Here is a 13,742-nt window from a genome sequence, read left to right on the forward strand (position 1 = left end):
GCTGCCCTGGCGTCTGCTCCACCATTGGTTTGAATATTAGTCACTGTGCTGCCTTCCTATTCATCGAAGGAGTGCCCACGGCTGCCTAAACTCAGAGCGCAGACCGCATATACAGTCCAGTTGTCTCATCGTGTGCAGAACATCGGGCGACGCTCGTGCCGTTCATCTCATCCCGGACCGACATTGGCTTGCCACTATGCTACCTGATCGGTGCGTTGTATGTGCCAAGTCCATGGCCGCCTTGCACTACACCGATCACGTCTGCCTGGCCTCTCGCTTCTCCTCCAAAAAATGCCCTACGATGTTTTGTTACCTGATCATGTGCAGCCAGCACCACGTCACACCATCTTAATTGTCCGTGTAGTTCGTGAGACGTCTCATCCTCACCTCTGCTCTCCTAGTATTCTGCTCTAGCTCTGCCTAACTGCCCCATGTCGCGTTTTACCGTGCTCATCCTTGTCACTCCTCCACCAGACCTGCCTGTAACGGCTCATGCACTGACGAAGACACCGATGATGAGCGACATCACCGAAGAGGTATGTCATTCCCCTTTGCTCGTCCGTTATATTACATTTTTTCAGTATATTTTTGGCTTCACTCTATCGCGCTAGGGTTAGAATTAGATGAGATATTATATCATGCAAACTACGTCTCGAATAAATTTCCTAGGTACGGGTCGAGCCCGTCCGTTTTGTGCGAGCGCCAATGGATTTATTCCACTGGACACCGTACTCGCCATGATCACTCCAACGAGGGTCAGAAAGTCATGGTCAATGTCACGGGTCGCCCATTCCGGAGCTCGGAGCCCGACAAACCCCACAAGTTGGGGCCTGCATGTACATCCACCTAAGGTTCATCGCATCACGTAGTCACATTCATTTATGGAAATTATCTGTCGTCCCCAATGAGGTTCCACATCTTGGTGCAGAGCATCGTCTCGATACCTAATCGGACAACGTTCCCGACGACTTCGAGCATCGAATTTCCTATTCTAAATGAGGTTTTTCTAATTTTCTTAGGTGGTCACCCGTCACAATAAGGTTTTTATCAAAAGAAAAAATTCAGTAAAAACCTCAGCAATATATTTAATATATAGGACCTTTTGTGATAGTCCCTGAGTGCCTAGGGATCTATCTTGATGTATTAATTCCTCATTTATAATAAAATTTTTTGTCATTCACATCAAAATTGTTGGATGAAAAATCTTTGGTAATTGAATATCATTAACGTAGAGCACATGAAGAATCTCGCAGCTCTAAATTTTCTTATGGTATCTTCATTTATGTAAAAAAATCTATCTAAAAATATCGAAAAAAATTATATATTTTCTTATGTAATGATGTCTTAAATTTTGAATTCCCACTTTCTAAAAGCAATCTTTAATCAATACATAGATTTTCTCAACTTGCAAATTGTATCTAACATTTCACTGACCTAAAAATTTTGAGTTGTTTTTCATGAGAATATATTTGGCTGGTGTGCCGATCACACATTCCAAATCTCAATATTTGTTCATTGATACAATATACTCATTGTATTGCACATGTGATGCTTATAGTGAAGTCTATGAATACATGGACTGACATAGTGAATTGGGATTCAATCATAATACAAAGATCACTATTCTTTAACCATGAGTTCTCAAATATTCCTATTTGCAAGATACTTGAAAAGGACATTAAAATATCCAAATAGAACCAGTTTATTCAGTCCTAAGTATGGCTGATTACATAAACATTAGTGTGGATACACCAATGACATATTGGGTGCTCTTTAGGGAAAACCGTTCAATAAATTGATCTGTCTGAATATCTGAATGCTATTATACCAAACTGGTAAGGTGTTGATTTATGTGATGGTTTATTCAATAGTCCTTTTTCCTTAGCCACCAAATACATCTTATAGATGGATGATTTTACTTTGCCTACGACTTATGCGCTCCTAATCATGGAATTTTAAAAAGTCTTAGTTTGGGCACATCAAGGAGTTCATGAACGCGATTGAGCAGTCAAGATGGGATCGTCCACCCTTAGTGTAAGAGGAGACAACTGAAGGAGGATGTAATGAAGTTTTTACCAAGGGATTGTGATGTAACACGACGTGCCGGATCAAAGAGCTTTTGTCACACAATAGGGAATGGGCGAGAATGCGTGATGCAATGTGAAGAATGACAAAAAAACCCATCGACTTGGGACAGTAGTTCCGATAGTAAACACAAGGAGTCTTTGAACGGACAAGCTCCCGATGACCTGGGTGATCGGCTCAAAGACCGACAGAGTGGGGGGCGACCACCCTCCCTGAGCATCCACATCCTTCACCTAGAATGACATAGATCTGACATCGACATATAAAAGTCCCTAACACAAACTCAGTGGCTATTCCTATGACTCGAAAATCTCTTCAACGGAACAAACGAGGATGGCACTGAAGAACATAATAATACTGTTAAGAGGAGAGGGATGTTGTGACCTGCGGGCTCAAAGTTGAGTACTCGAGGTTGGTTCCGACCATCGCGGAGTGACGAGGAAGCGCCGTGGCAATAAGGATCTCGTGCACGATCGAAGGCAGTGGCAGCTCGACCAGTTTTCAAAACAGAGAGGGCGGGGTTCACGACCATGTGCACAGGCAGCCAGTGTGTATCTCGATACTAATGTGGTGTAGTTGAGCGTGGAGGCAGGGTATCGTGTGGGCAATATCAAACATGACCGGGGGCGTCTGTCGAGATGAACGATCAAAGCGATTGTAGGCGCGGTCGAGACAATGGCGGTGTGGCAAAAATCACGGGTAGTACAGTTGGGACTGTGTTCAACGTCGCATGAGTCATGGGTGGCATGGTTGGGTTGACGACGAGTGAGATGAGGTAATGGGAATTGCGAGATAGCCACATGAGGGTACAACTATGGCCGTGGAGGCTGGGGGGGTGTGCACTGCAAGGAGTATGGAGCCTGTAATTGAGTTTTTTGTGGCTCAGTTGAGTGTCGCGTTCAACACTAAAGGAGTAACGGCTGGTGCTGTTGGGGTGGCGACAGTTGAGGCAAGGCCAAGGGAGGTGGGGTATTACCACGTGAAGGCACTGGTTAGGCTCGTGGAGGCTGCCGGAGCGCGCACTACAAGGAGTGCATAGCCTGCGATCAAGGTCGCTAAGGTCAGGTCGGATGCTGTGGGATGCGTGGGACAACCATTGGGGCACGTGGCAAAGGGTATAGGGTCATGACAGAAGTTGCTAATGTTCAGGACAGCTTAGGGAGCATGGGAAGGTCGTGGTTGGTGGTGTAGAGGGAACGGGCCACTAGGGGTGACCACGAGTGGCACGTTGAGATAGCTAACAACACAAATGGGCGCGGCAGGCGGTGCAGATTGAAGATAGTGATTTAGATAGCGTGCCCAAGGAGCAGGACGAGGTCCAGTGATGGCTCGATGGCAACAACAGCTTGGTGTCAGGCCCTCTACTCTAGAGTTAGCCTACAAAAAAATGGGAGATTCCCCTCCATGGAAGAGGGAAGGTGGAGACCCCTTAGTGAAAGGGTAACTGGTTTTTTCTAAAGAATCACTGAACAATAAAGTTCATTCCCCTCCCCTTTATATAGTGGGGGGGATGTGGTTGCCTTAATGGGCCGCCTTAGGGGAGAGATCCAAACAAGGATTCTCCCCTAAGGACTGAACAAACAATAAGGCGGTGTGGTGTAGTAGCCCTAATGGGCCACCTTAGGGAAGAGATCCAAACAAGGATTCTCTCCTAAGGACTGAGCAAAACAAAGGCAAACTAATGAAAACAAATGAATATGGCAGGCCCGTACATGGGGAAAGGGGCCTCCATAAAGTCGAAATAAATGACGCATGCAAAATGTAAATGATGCAAGGATGCTAGCGTCAAGCCTGATATCAATAGTTTGGGTTCTTCATGTTGGCTTGGGCTCCGTGACGCATAATTTTTGACAAGTCTCGGCTTGATCTTCTGGATGGTCCTCCATCATCCTCCCCGGGCAGGAAGAACTCTATTGCAATGAGTTAGAGTCAATGATATCATCTAGGGGTGGACGAGCTCTGGCCTTAGTTGGTGGAGATCCTCCTCTAAGATCCACGTGTCGTCGGACGACGGTTGGCCCTACTAGTGACCAAGGAACTTGCTGTCCATACGCTCCCCTACAATGTTATTTACCCCTAGTACCGACTTGACTTGTTCATGCATCAAAAGGGATAGAACAGGTGGAGATAGATGATGTCCCTCACTCACATCAATACTAAGGATCAAGGGGCTATGAGGCTCGAGAATGGGTGGCATAGGATGGTATCAAACCAGATCTCTAACATTGAAGGTGGGACAGATCCCCCTATCTGGGGGGATACCCACAATGTAGGCGTTCTTGTTGACCACACGGACTATTGAGAAAGGCCGGACACTAAGAGCATGAGGCTTCGTAGCAACCCAAGGAGGGTATCTCTTAGGCCTCAACCTAACCATCACTAGATCTCCCTCAGTGTGGCTAACTATCGTACGATCCAGATCAGCGGCGACCTTGTACTTCTCGTTTTTCACAACAATGCAGATATGAATGTCATGATGCATGTTTCTAATATGCTGTGCAAATGCAAGGCCATCCTCGGAAGTCCTAGTATGGGGATCTACAAGAATGAGGTCTAAGGGCCCACGAGCTGCCTGGCCATATACGATCGCGAATGGTGTGTGACCGATGGTACAGTTCATAGATGAGTTGGAAGCGAACTCGGGGTGAGGAATCACACGATTTCAAGTGGTGAGGTTATCCCCTGTGATGGAGCGAAGCAAGTTTCCTAAACTAGGATTGGTTACTTCCGTTTACCTGTCTTTCTATGGATGGTAGGCATGTAGAACTTGAGCTCATTCCCATCAAGACCCATAGGGTATTCCGGAAGTAACTAGTGAAACATACATTGCAGGCGGACAATCTCATAAAAAAAAGTCATGCTACTCGCAAGGCGTTTGTGGTCTTTGAAAATGGCACAAAATGGGCCATCTTTGAGAATCTATCTACCGCCATGACAGAATCATGCCGTCAAGGGATCTTGGGTAGTCCAGGAATGAAATCGATGTTAACGTCATCCCATTGACATGCTAGCATAGGTAGGGGGGATATAGAGTCCTGCATTTTGCTTCCTCATCTTGGCTTTGAAGCAGGTCAAACAACAAGAAACAATCTTCTCAACATCCCTCTTTAGGGAGGGCTAGTAGAACTGGTAATATAAGGACTAGATAGTCTTGTTGACACCAAAATGTCCACTCAAACTACCCGCATGCGTCTCCTAGATCAGAAAATCCCGTAGAGAAGTGGGGGGCACACATTATCTCTTATTGTGGAAGAGGTAACCGTCAGAAAGGTAGTAATCTCAATATTCAGACTTTGGGCCATCATGAATAGCATGGGTATCTTCCCAAAATCAGGGCAGTCGCCGTAATCCTGTGGGAGTTGGTGAAGCCCCAAAATGTGGGTCCTCACCAAAAAAGAGCATCGGCTGAGGCCTTATCCTTTCCCCACTTGTGCTGGATAACAAATGTGTAATCCTGTAAATAGATAATCCAGTGGGCATGCCAATTGCTGACTTTCTTTTGGTCATGTAGGTGCCTCAATGCACTATGATTTGACAAATAGCATGATTTCCTTAGGGAGAAGATAGTGCCACCAATGTTGAAGAGACTGAACAAGGGCGTAGAACTCTCGATCATAGTTGTCATACCACTGCCCCGTATCATTATGTTTCTCACTGAAATACACCACAAGGTGTCCATCGTGATTAAGGACACCACCAACTCCTACCCCTAAAGCATCACAAGCGACTTCAAAAATCTTGTTGAAGGCGGGCAATCGCAATACTGGAGCCTTGGTCATGAGGTGCTTAATTTCCTTGAAGACCTTATCAGCCGCCTTCATCCACTCAAACTTTTTATGTCAGATGCGATCACTAATGGGTGAGGTAACACCACTAAATCCATGAACAAATTTATGGTAGAAGGTTGCCAAACCCATGAAATTACGGACATCATGGACTTCCTAGAGTTGGGGCCATGTCGTAATGGCTTCGATCTCGGCCGGGTTGACGGAAACTCCATGATCTGTTAAGATGAAACCAAGGAGACCTCAGCCATAAAAATGTACACTTCTTAGGTGAGCATAAAGTTTCTCCTGTTGGAGTCAGCGTACACCTCCCGAAGATGGTGTCAGTGATATGTACTCGAACGATTAAAGATCAAGATGTCGTTGCAGTAGAGGATGATGAATCTACCGATGAACATGCGTAGGGCCTCGTTCCTCAACCACTGGAACATACTCGAAGCATTGGTAGCCCAAAAGGCATGATGTTCTATTCGAATAAGCCATCATTGATCTTGAAGGCTGTTTTCCACTCATCCATGGGTTGAATGCAGACCTGGTGGTATCCGCTGCGCAAGTCAATCTTTGAGAAGATGGTCACTCTAGCCATATCATAAAATATGTATTGCACTAGAGGGATAGGAAAACAGTACTTTACGGTTCCCTTATTGATGGCACGGTAGTCGCATCATATGCGCCACACCCCATCTTTCTTGGGCGCTAATCGTGCGGGGACGACGTAGGGACTTAGTCTCTATTGTATGAGGCCCTTGGACAGGAGTTCATTCACCTACTGGAATAACTTGTATTTAACTAGGTCCATCCGTTAATGAGCAAGGTTTGGGAGTGAGGTGCTCGGAACGAGATTGATGGCGTGTTGTACGCTACGCATGGGAGGGAGCTTGCGACAGAGCTCCTCGGGAAAGACATCCCTAAATTCAATCATGACCGCAGTCAGCTCAGATGCATCAGGTGCACGATGTGAGTCCTCAGGGGGGGGACATCTAGGGGGAGGGTGAAGCAGATGGGGGTGTCTTCCCATTCTTGGTAAAGCTCTCCTCTATATATGCACCTGTTGGTGATCAACGGTGCCTTCAGCTGGGGTGTCGGTGCCAAATGGGTCAGGACTATCTGAGTGGGCGATTGTACTGACAGATTCCACAATAATTATCATCCACCATATATGAAGCAAGTGCTCGCTCAACCTACCAGTTAACCGTTGTTCTCAAACAACCATGGCTATCCCAATATGATATTGCAGATCCTCATGGGCAGTACGTCGCACGACACCTTCTCATCGTAGGTGCTCGTCTTCAAAGGTACGTGGCACTGAGACTTTAACTGAAGGGTCGAAGCGTCAATCTATGACACGTTGTAAGGGGTTGAGAGGGGCACTAAGGCAAGGCCTAGTTTGGCCGTGATATCTTCAGAGATTGCATTGATGCAACTCCCACTCTATATGATCAGCTTACACATACAACCTCCGATTTTGACATACATGTAGAAGATCAACGTGAGCTGAGAAAGTTCAGTGAGGACAGACATTGACTAAGGTGACAACGACGGTAATATATCCCTTGGGATTAGGGATGGTCCAAACCATGCGAGCGATTCACGCTCGTGCAGTTGTGCAGTTGTGTAGTGCGGTTGTGTGATTAGCTACACAATATTCACACACCGCGCTGCACACCGCGCAGGGGTCGGTGTAGTGTGGATTTTTGCAGCTGTGCAATTTTTTGTGTCGATTATGACAAAAAATTTTCACTTGAACCACTACACCTGCTTTTGGGTCATGGCCGGAGAGCGGGCAATCGAAATGACTAATGAGGCAGCCTGGGTCGCGAGGATGGTGGTCATGGGTGGGGTAGTGCCCCTAGGGGTCTAGGGATCTCTTTTATCCATGTAGTGGTCGGGGACAATCTGATGCTTGTGGTGAGGGCCGAGGGGGAGGTAGTGGTCCGAGATGCTGGGGTCTATGCAGGGGTCGCATCCTCGTAGGAGAACTCATTGCTCTCTAATAAATTATAGGCTTGGTTGTCGATTGGCGGGTTTTGTTCTAGCACCTTTGCACCCAACTCTGTTAAGAGGCAGTGTACGAAGAGAGTGATCTGAATCTGTGGACTATCAACAAATCTGCAATATATGTGGAGTTCTGCAAAGTCCTCAATGTAGTCACCCACCTTGTGCTTGCCTTGCTTGAGGTCCTTCCACTTCAATAGGAGTCACGTCATATAGAGCTTAGGGATATATTTATCCCTAAGCTTTCTAGACATGGTGTCCCACATCATTGGAGGATCTCAGCGTCGTCTTGTGGTGCCCTTCTCGTTCTTCTAGAAGATCTTGGCCTGTTCTCCAAGCCAGTTTTGGCGTATGCAACCCATAATTCATCGTCCATGTTGTACCATTAAAAGTAGCTCTCTAGGTCAGACTCATAATTCGTATAACCTTTTGGGTTTCATGTACCCTTGGAGTCAAGTGCCTTGATCCGGACACTTTTCTGGATCACGGAACGGTGGGCCTCTCTTCTTCGCCCTATCATCATCGTTATAGTGAAATGGTAGGCTGTTGTCGCATAATGTCATGTGGTCCATAGTGTTCGTGGGGTTCTAGTTCTGGTGCCTTGGGCGGAGCTAGGGCGGACCGTTGGAACTTCTGCCTTCCCTTGGAAAAAAGAGGAATGACCGCCATGAAATTCAAAAAAAGCTCGGCCGAAGAAACTCGTTGGAGAAGATGAAGATGAAGACGAAGATGGCGTCCGACGCGGGCATGATGGATTTCTACAACCAGAAGAAGAAAACCCCCTTGCAGAGCGGCGTGGTGAAGCTCTCCGGTGCCGTTCACAAGAAAAAACAGCCAACTTTGAAGCCCTCGATCTCACCCACCGCATCGATCCGAGGCATAGGTGACACTGGTGGGGTGTACTGCCCATGCTGTGTTTGAGGTACGTATGGTGTGGGGGGCAGGGGCACAACCCGAGGTAGGAAGGTGGCGTTGGGACAGTAGGCTGGTTGCGGGGCACGTAGATCAGCGCTGGCGCATACAACGGTGATGATGTCGAGGGTGCACAAGGAGCCTTGTAATAATCCTGGAGGCTGTATGGTGGTGCGTGAGTCATCGCTATATCATAGGGGCCAATGGGTAGTGAGGCTCCTCATGTGTAGGTGGGTAAGCCAGCACATAAGGCACATTGTATGTGTTATGGGCCTTGTAGGGTCGGTCTTGTAGGGTCGGTCTTGGTAACCATGAAGGGAACCTCTCAAGTGGTAACAAGCTGGTGCGAAGGCTTCTTCCTGGGGTGTGAATCTTGACTCTAAATAATACCATGGCCCATACATAGGGGAAGAGGCCTTCATAAAGTTGAAAGAAATGACATGTATGAGAAATAAATGATGCTAGGATGGTATTGTCAAACATGATATTAGAAGTTCAGGTTCTTCACATCGGCTCAGGCTCCATGACGTAGTTGTTGACGAGTCTAGGCTTGATCTTCTGGATGGTACTCCATCAGAGTGGAATATTAGAGAAGAGTTCTCTGGTGATTTCCAAATGCATAAATATTGATTATGATGACAGATTAGGGTTTGATCATTTGTCATACCATAAGTTATCCTTGGGGCATCAAGTAGATGAAGGAATATATGTACATGATAGATGATGATAGAAAAGTCCCACAACTTAATTAACATATTCCTTTGTATCTTCTAGAATATGAGGAGTAGCTTGACATCCTAGAGGCTAGAAACTTCAGCTATCGGTTGGTTTCAATACATTCTTGATGAATTACTCAGTATGCTGAGTTATATTGACGTAACATGATGGGCTAGGATCGAGCAGCCCATGTAACACCACATGAGGAATACAAGAGATGATATGAAAATGTGGACAGAAGATGCAAACGAGTTGAAAATTGAATGAGAAGATATGACAGAAAATCCACTGACTTAGGGTGATGATTGGATAAAGACATGAATGAATCTAGGGAAGTGATCAAGCTCCCAATGACCCGATGAATTAACTTGAAGACCTATGGGCGGGGGACAAATACTGTCCACGTGCGTCCATCACCGTCATAGAAAATGACACCAATCTGATATGAGAACGGAAATCCTATCTCTCGATGTGGTGGCTAATCCTTCAAGTTGAGAATTTCCAAGAGAGGAGCAATATGTGATGTCACTAGAAGAAGTAATAATATTGAAATGATAGGGAGAGGAACGGTGTAAAATGAGGGCCAAAACCTGTATGTTGTATTGTGAAGGGATCATCTAGGAGCATCACCAAATTAGGCCGCATAGAAGTCGTACAGGCATGGGCGATCGTGATGGTTGGTGCAGGATGATTGCAATGGAAGTCGCGGCATCTATAATGGAGTGAGTAGGTGGTGGTTGTAGTGGCAGGAGTTGGAGATCGTGAACGGGTGAGCACTTGGCTACTGTGGCATCTGACAAGTAGGGTGTGCGGCTGATCGGAGAGCACGGATGATCACTCACAGTGGCTACTCGGTGGTGTTTGTAGTATGCTTAGCTGGCATTAGGCTGCTGACTGATGAACATTTGCAGCGTGCTTGGTGAGTGCAAATTTGGGCGGCAGGCGCGTGCAACATACATAGCGAGCACTGGTAGTTTCATTGTAGGAGCACGTAGCCTAGCTCGACGGGTGCGGGTAATGGCTCAGCGAATGCAGGTGGCGCGCTCGATGAGTGCGGATGATGGCAAGGTAGCCGTGTGTGGTCACATTGTGGTTTCCGCGTGGGGGAGGATGGGCGCAAGCACAGGGAGGGCTGGGCGGCAGTGGTGTTGTGTCAATGAAGGTGGCATGCTTGCAAGAGCGGCTACAAGAATGGGGAGAGCGCTGGTGCAAGAAATCCCACAAGATGGAGAGAGTTGATCGCGTACACCAAAGCTGAGATGGTAAGATCAAGAAGAGGATGATAATAATCAACATTGGCTGTTGTTCCAGCGGTGGCAACGGCTCAATGGCGGTGAATGTGGCGGAGGCAGGTTGTCCAATGAATTTCCTTCTTGGGTCTATCCTAGAAAGCTGTAAAGAAACCTCTTGGAGAAGAGAGGAGCGGAAATCCAAGAGAAGAAGCACTTCAATTTTTGAATTCCTCAATGAATTCCAAATGGTCCTTTGGGCATGCCTCCCATTATATTAGGGCAGAGAGGTGGCCCAAATGGATCAAATTAGGGGAAATATCTGGAATGACGAGGATGTTCCCCTAATGGTCCAACTCAAACAACATAGAAAAAACATGAAAACTTTGGGATACTAGAACAGGGTGGCTCCATACAATCCATCAAAAGCAAAAATACAGAAATAAAGCAAATCGTGGAGGCGTGTCGTCAAGTCAGAAACTTGAAGCTCTGGTTCTTCACGTTTGCTTGAGATCCCCACTGCGGCTGCTCATGAACTCGTGCCTGATCTTCCAGATGGTCCTGCATCATATATAATCAATAAGGTTAGAAAATAGATGTTGTTGGGCCACTAAGGCCATTAACTGGACTGATACATGGGAAAATGATATTCTGGATATCAAAAGATATAATTAAAATTTAAGGGGTTGCATGAGAAAATATCATTAAGAACAAATAAGTGAGGATTGGAACAAAATTTACTCGTGCTAGAATGTTTTCTGTTCCTAACCTTCTTCTCCCTCGTCCTATTGGCTGCTCTATACTTCCGATGCAACAAGAAAGATGTAACGATGATGATAGAGGGATAAAAGGGATCATGTGGATACATCTAAATGCTAGATACAAAGAGCTGAACACATCTCTCTTGCAGAAACAAGAAATCATGGATCCAATTTTCAATCACAACTCTAGAAGCAAAAAAATCATGTACACTTCCTAATACTAATCATTTATGAAAGATATTTTTCAATCAAGTTGCTTGGATTGTTTTTATAATCAACCACATTTTAGGATCTTCTTATTTTTGATGTAGACTTTCCTCAAGAAGAGATTCCATTGATGGTTGTGTTTGCAATTTTTCTTGGATTAGTAGACTTACCCACGTAGTATTATGCATTACTGGAGCAATAATTATTAAATATCCGTGTATCACTTAAGGAGGGTTTGTATAGAAATACTTTTCTAGTGATGAGTTTAGACAACACAACATATTCTTGTAGTTCCTAAAAGATAAAGTGCCTTAAAATACTTCCGCTAATACAAACTCCTCCTAAGTATTGTAGGACAATAGAACTTGTGGCCTCTTGACCTTTCTAAACAGCAAATGAAGTAACAATTGAGTATCCTGAAATCAAAATGCCTCTTATTTAGATTGTAAACTTTGAGTTCAGCTAGGCACCCTAAATATGCATGTAACATACAGGTCTTTTCCCTATCAATATTTTAAAAGGATTTTGCGTAGAATCCGGAGGAACCTTATTTGGTATATGTATGGCTGTTCTCAATACTTCACTGCAAAATGAGATTGATAGGCGTCATAACGTTGGCCATTCTTAATGAATGATCAATCCATATTCATCTTCCCCATTCATGTCAGGCTTTCCTTGTACAGTAGGTTGAGTTATAATACCATGATACTTTAAAAATAAAGCAAAATGTCCTAGCCTTGTTTTATTAATGTACTGACCACATTACTCTTCTCCTCTATTAGATGGAAATACTCCGATGTATTTACCCAGTTTTTTTATCCCACCAATTTGAAATCCTTTCATGTTATGAATACACTATGTTAACTATATAAAAACATGTATCTAGAATAATAATCTCCGAAGGTAAATAAGTGCTTGTGGCCAACACGGAAAGGGAAAAAAGGTCCATAGGTAATAGAGTGAATCAAATCCAGTTTTATCAAAGACATTGACCATCTTAGCCTTCATATAGTTAACATAGGTGTGGAAGTTAGTGAAATGTAGGGATCCTCAAAGATCCTCCTCTAGTATCACAGCCCTTCATTGGAATCTGTGTCCTAACCTAAGATGACATAGAATAGGAGCGTCACGTGCAACTTTTGTTCTCTTATTTGAGCTAACAAAATAAGTTAGCCATTCAATTGAATCACCAATTACTTTTTGCGTTCCAAATTTTGTCATTGTACCAATAAGAGTATTTTATCTCATTAAAGACAATCCAGATGAGTGAAAGGCACATGAATTGTTTTTTCCATTTTCGTTACACTGATCAAACTTCTATGAAATTATGGAAGGAAAAATTTCCTTAAAAGTCAGAAATTTTGTGGTTCTAAGATGAGGCAGTAATCTCTCAAAGATTTGACATGTGGCTTCCTTATATTTACAGCTAAGAGAAATGCTTTAATTTTTGTTTGACGCTGTCTTGTTTGAAATCTCTACATGGTCGTTGAAACGGACATAGTGGCACCAATTTGAAACCATTGAATTTATAAAAAAACCTATAATAGTTTTTGATTTATGTTTGGTTATGTATAAATTTTTGTTTACTCATACTTGGCCAACTATGCCTTTCTCTTGCTGCAATAATTGGTTTAAATCATTTCCCTATAAAAAACAATACTTCACTTTATGGGCTAATTTCTTAGCATTGTTGTGTATCCTTGATGTATGGTTTTTTATCCTAGAAGTCCTTGCCTCTGATTCCTTTCCTCATTAATTATAAGTGCACATTTTGAATCTTAGTATTCGTGTCGCGTGGTCAAATCCTGAACTGTGTCTCTTTCTCGATCTGACGCATTCCGGCCTCAGTGCTTGGAGCAGAACACTTAGCAGCCTTGATCTCTCGCAACAGAAGTCTTTGAAATTGCTTAAGATTGCATAGAAGGGGTTAGAGGAGATGGTAGGGACGCAGCCCTGTCGAGGAATAGGGCCATTGCATTGATATCATAGAAAGGTTACATCGTAGTTGGGACAATTACATGGGGGAAGATGAGGGGTGATACAAATGAACG

The sequence above is a fragment of the Wolffia australiana genome, chromosome 10 (genome assembly GCF_029677425.1).
Source record: "Wolffia australiana isolate 7733 chromosome 10, ASM2967742v1".
Lineage (NCBI taxonomy): Eukaryota > Viridiplantae > Streptophyta > Magnoliopsida > Alismatales > Araceae > Wolffia > Wolffia australiana.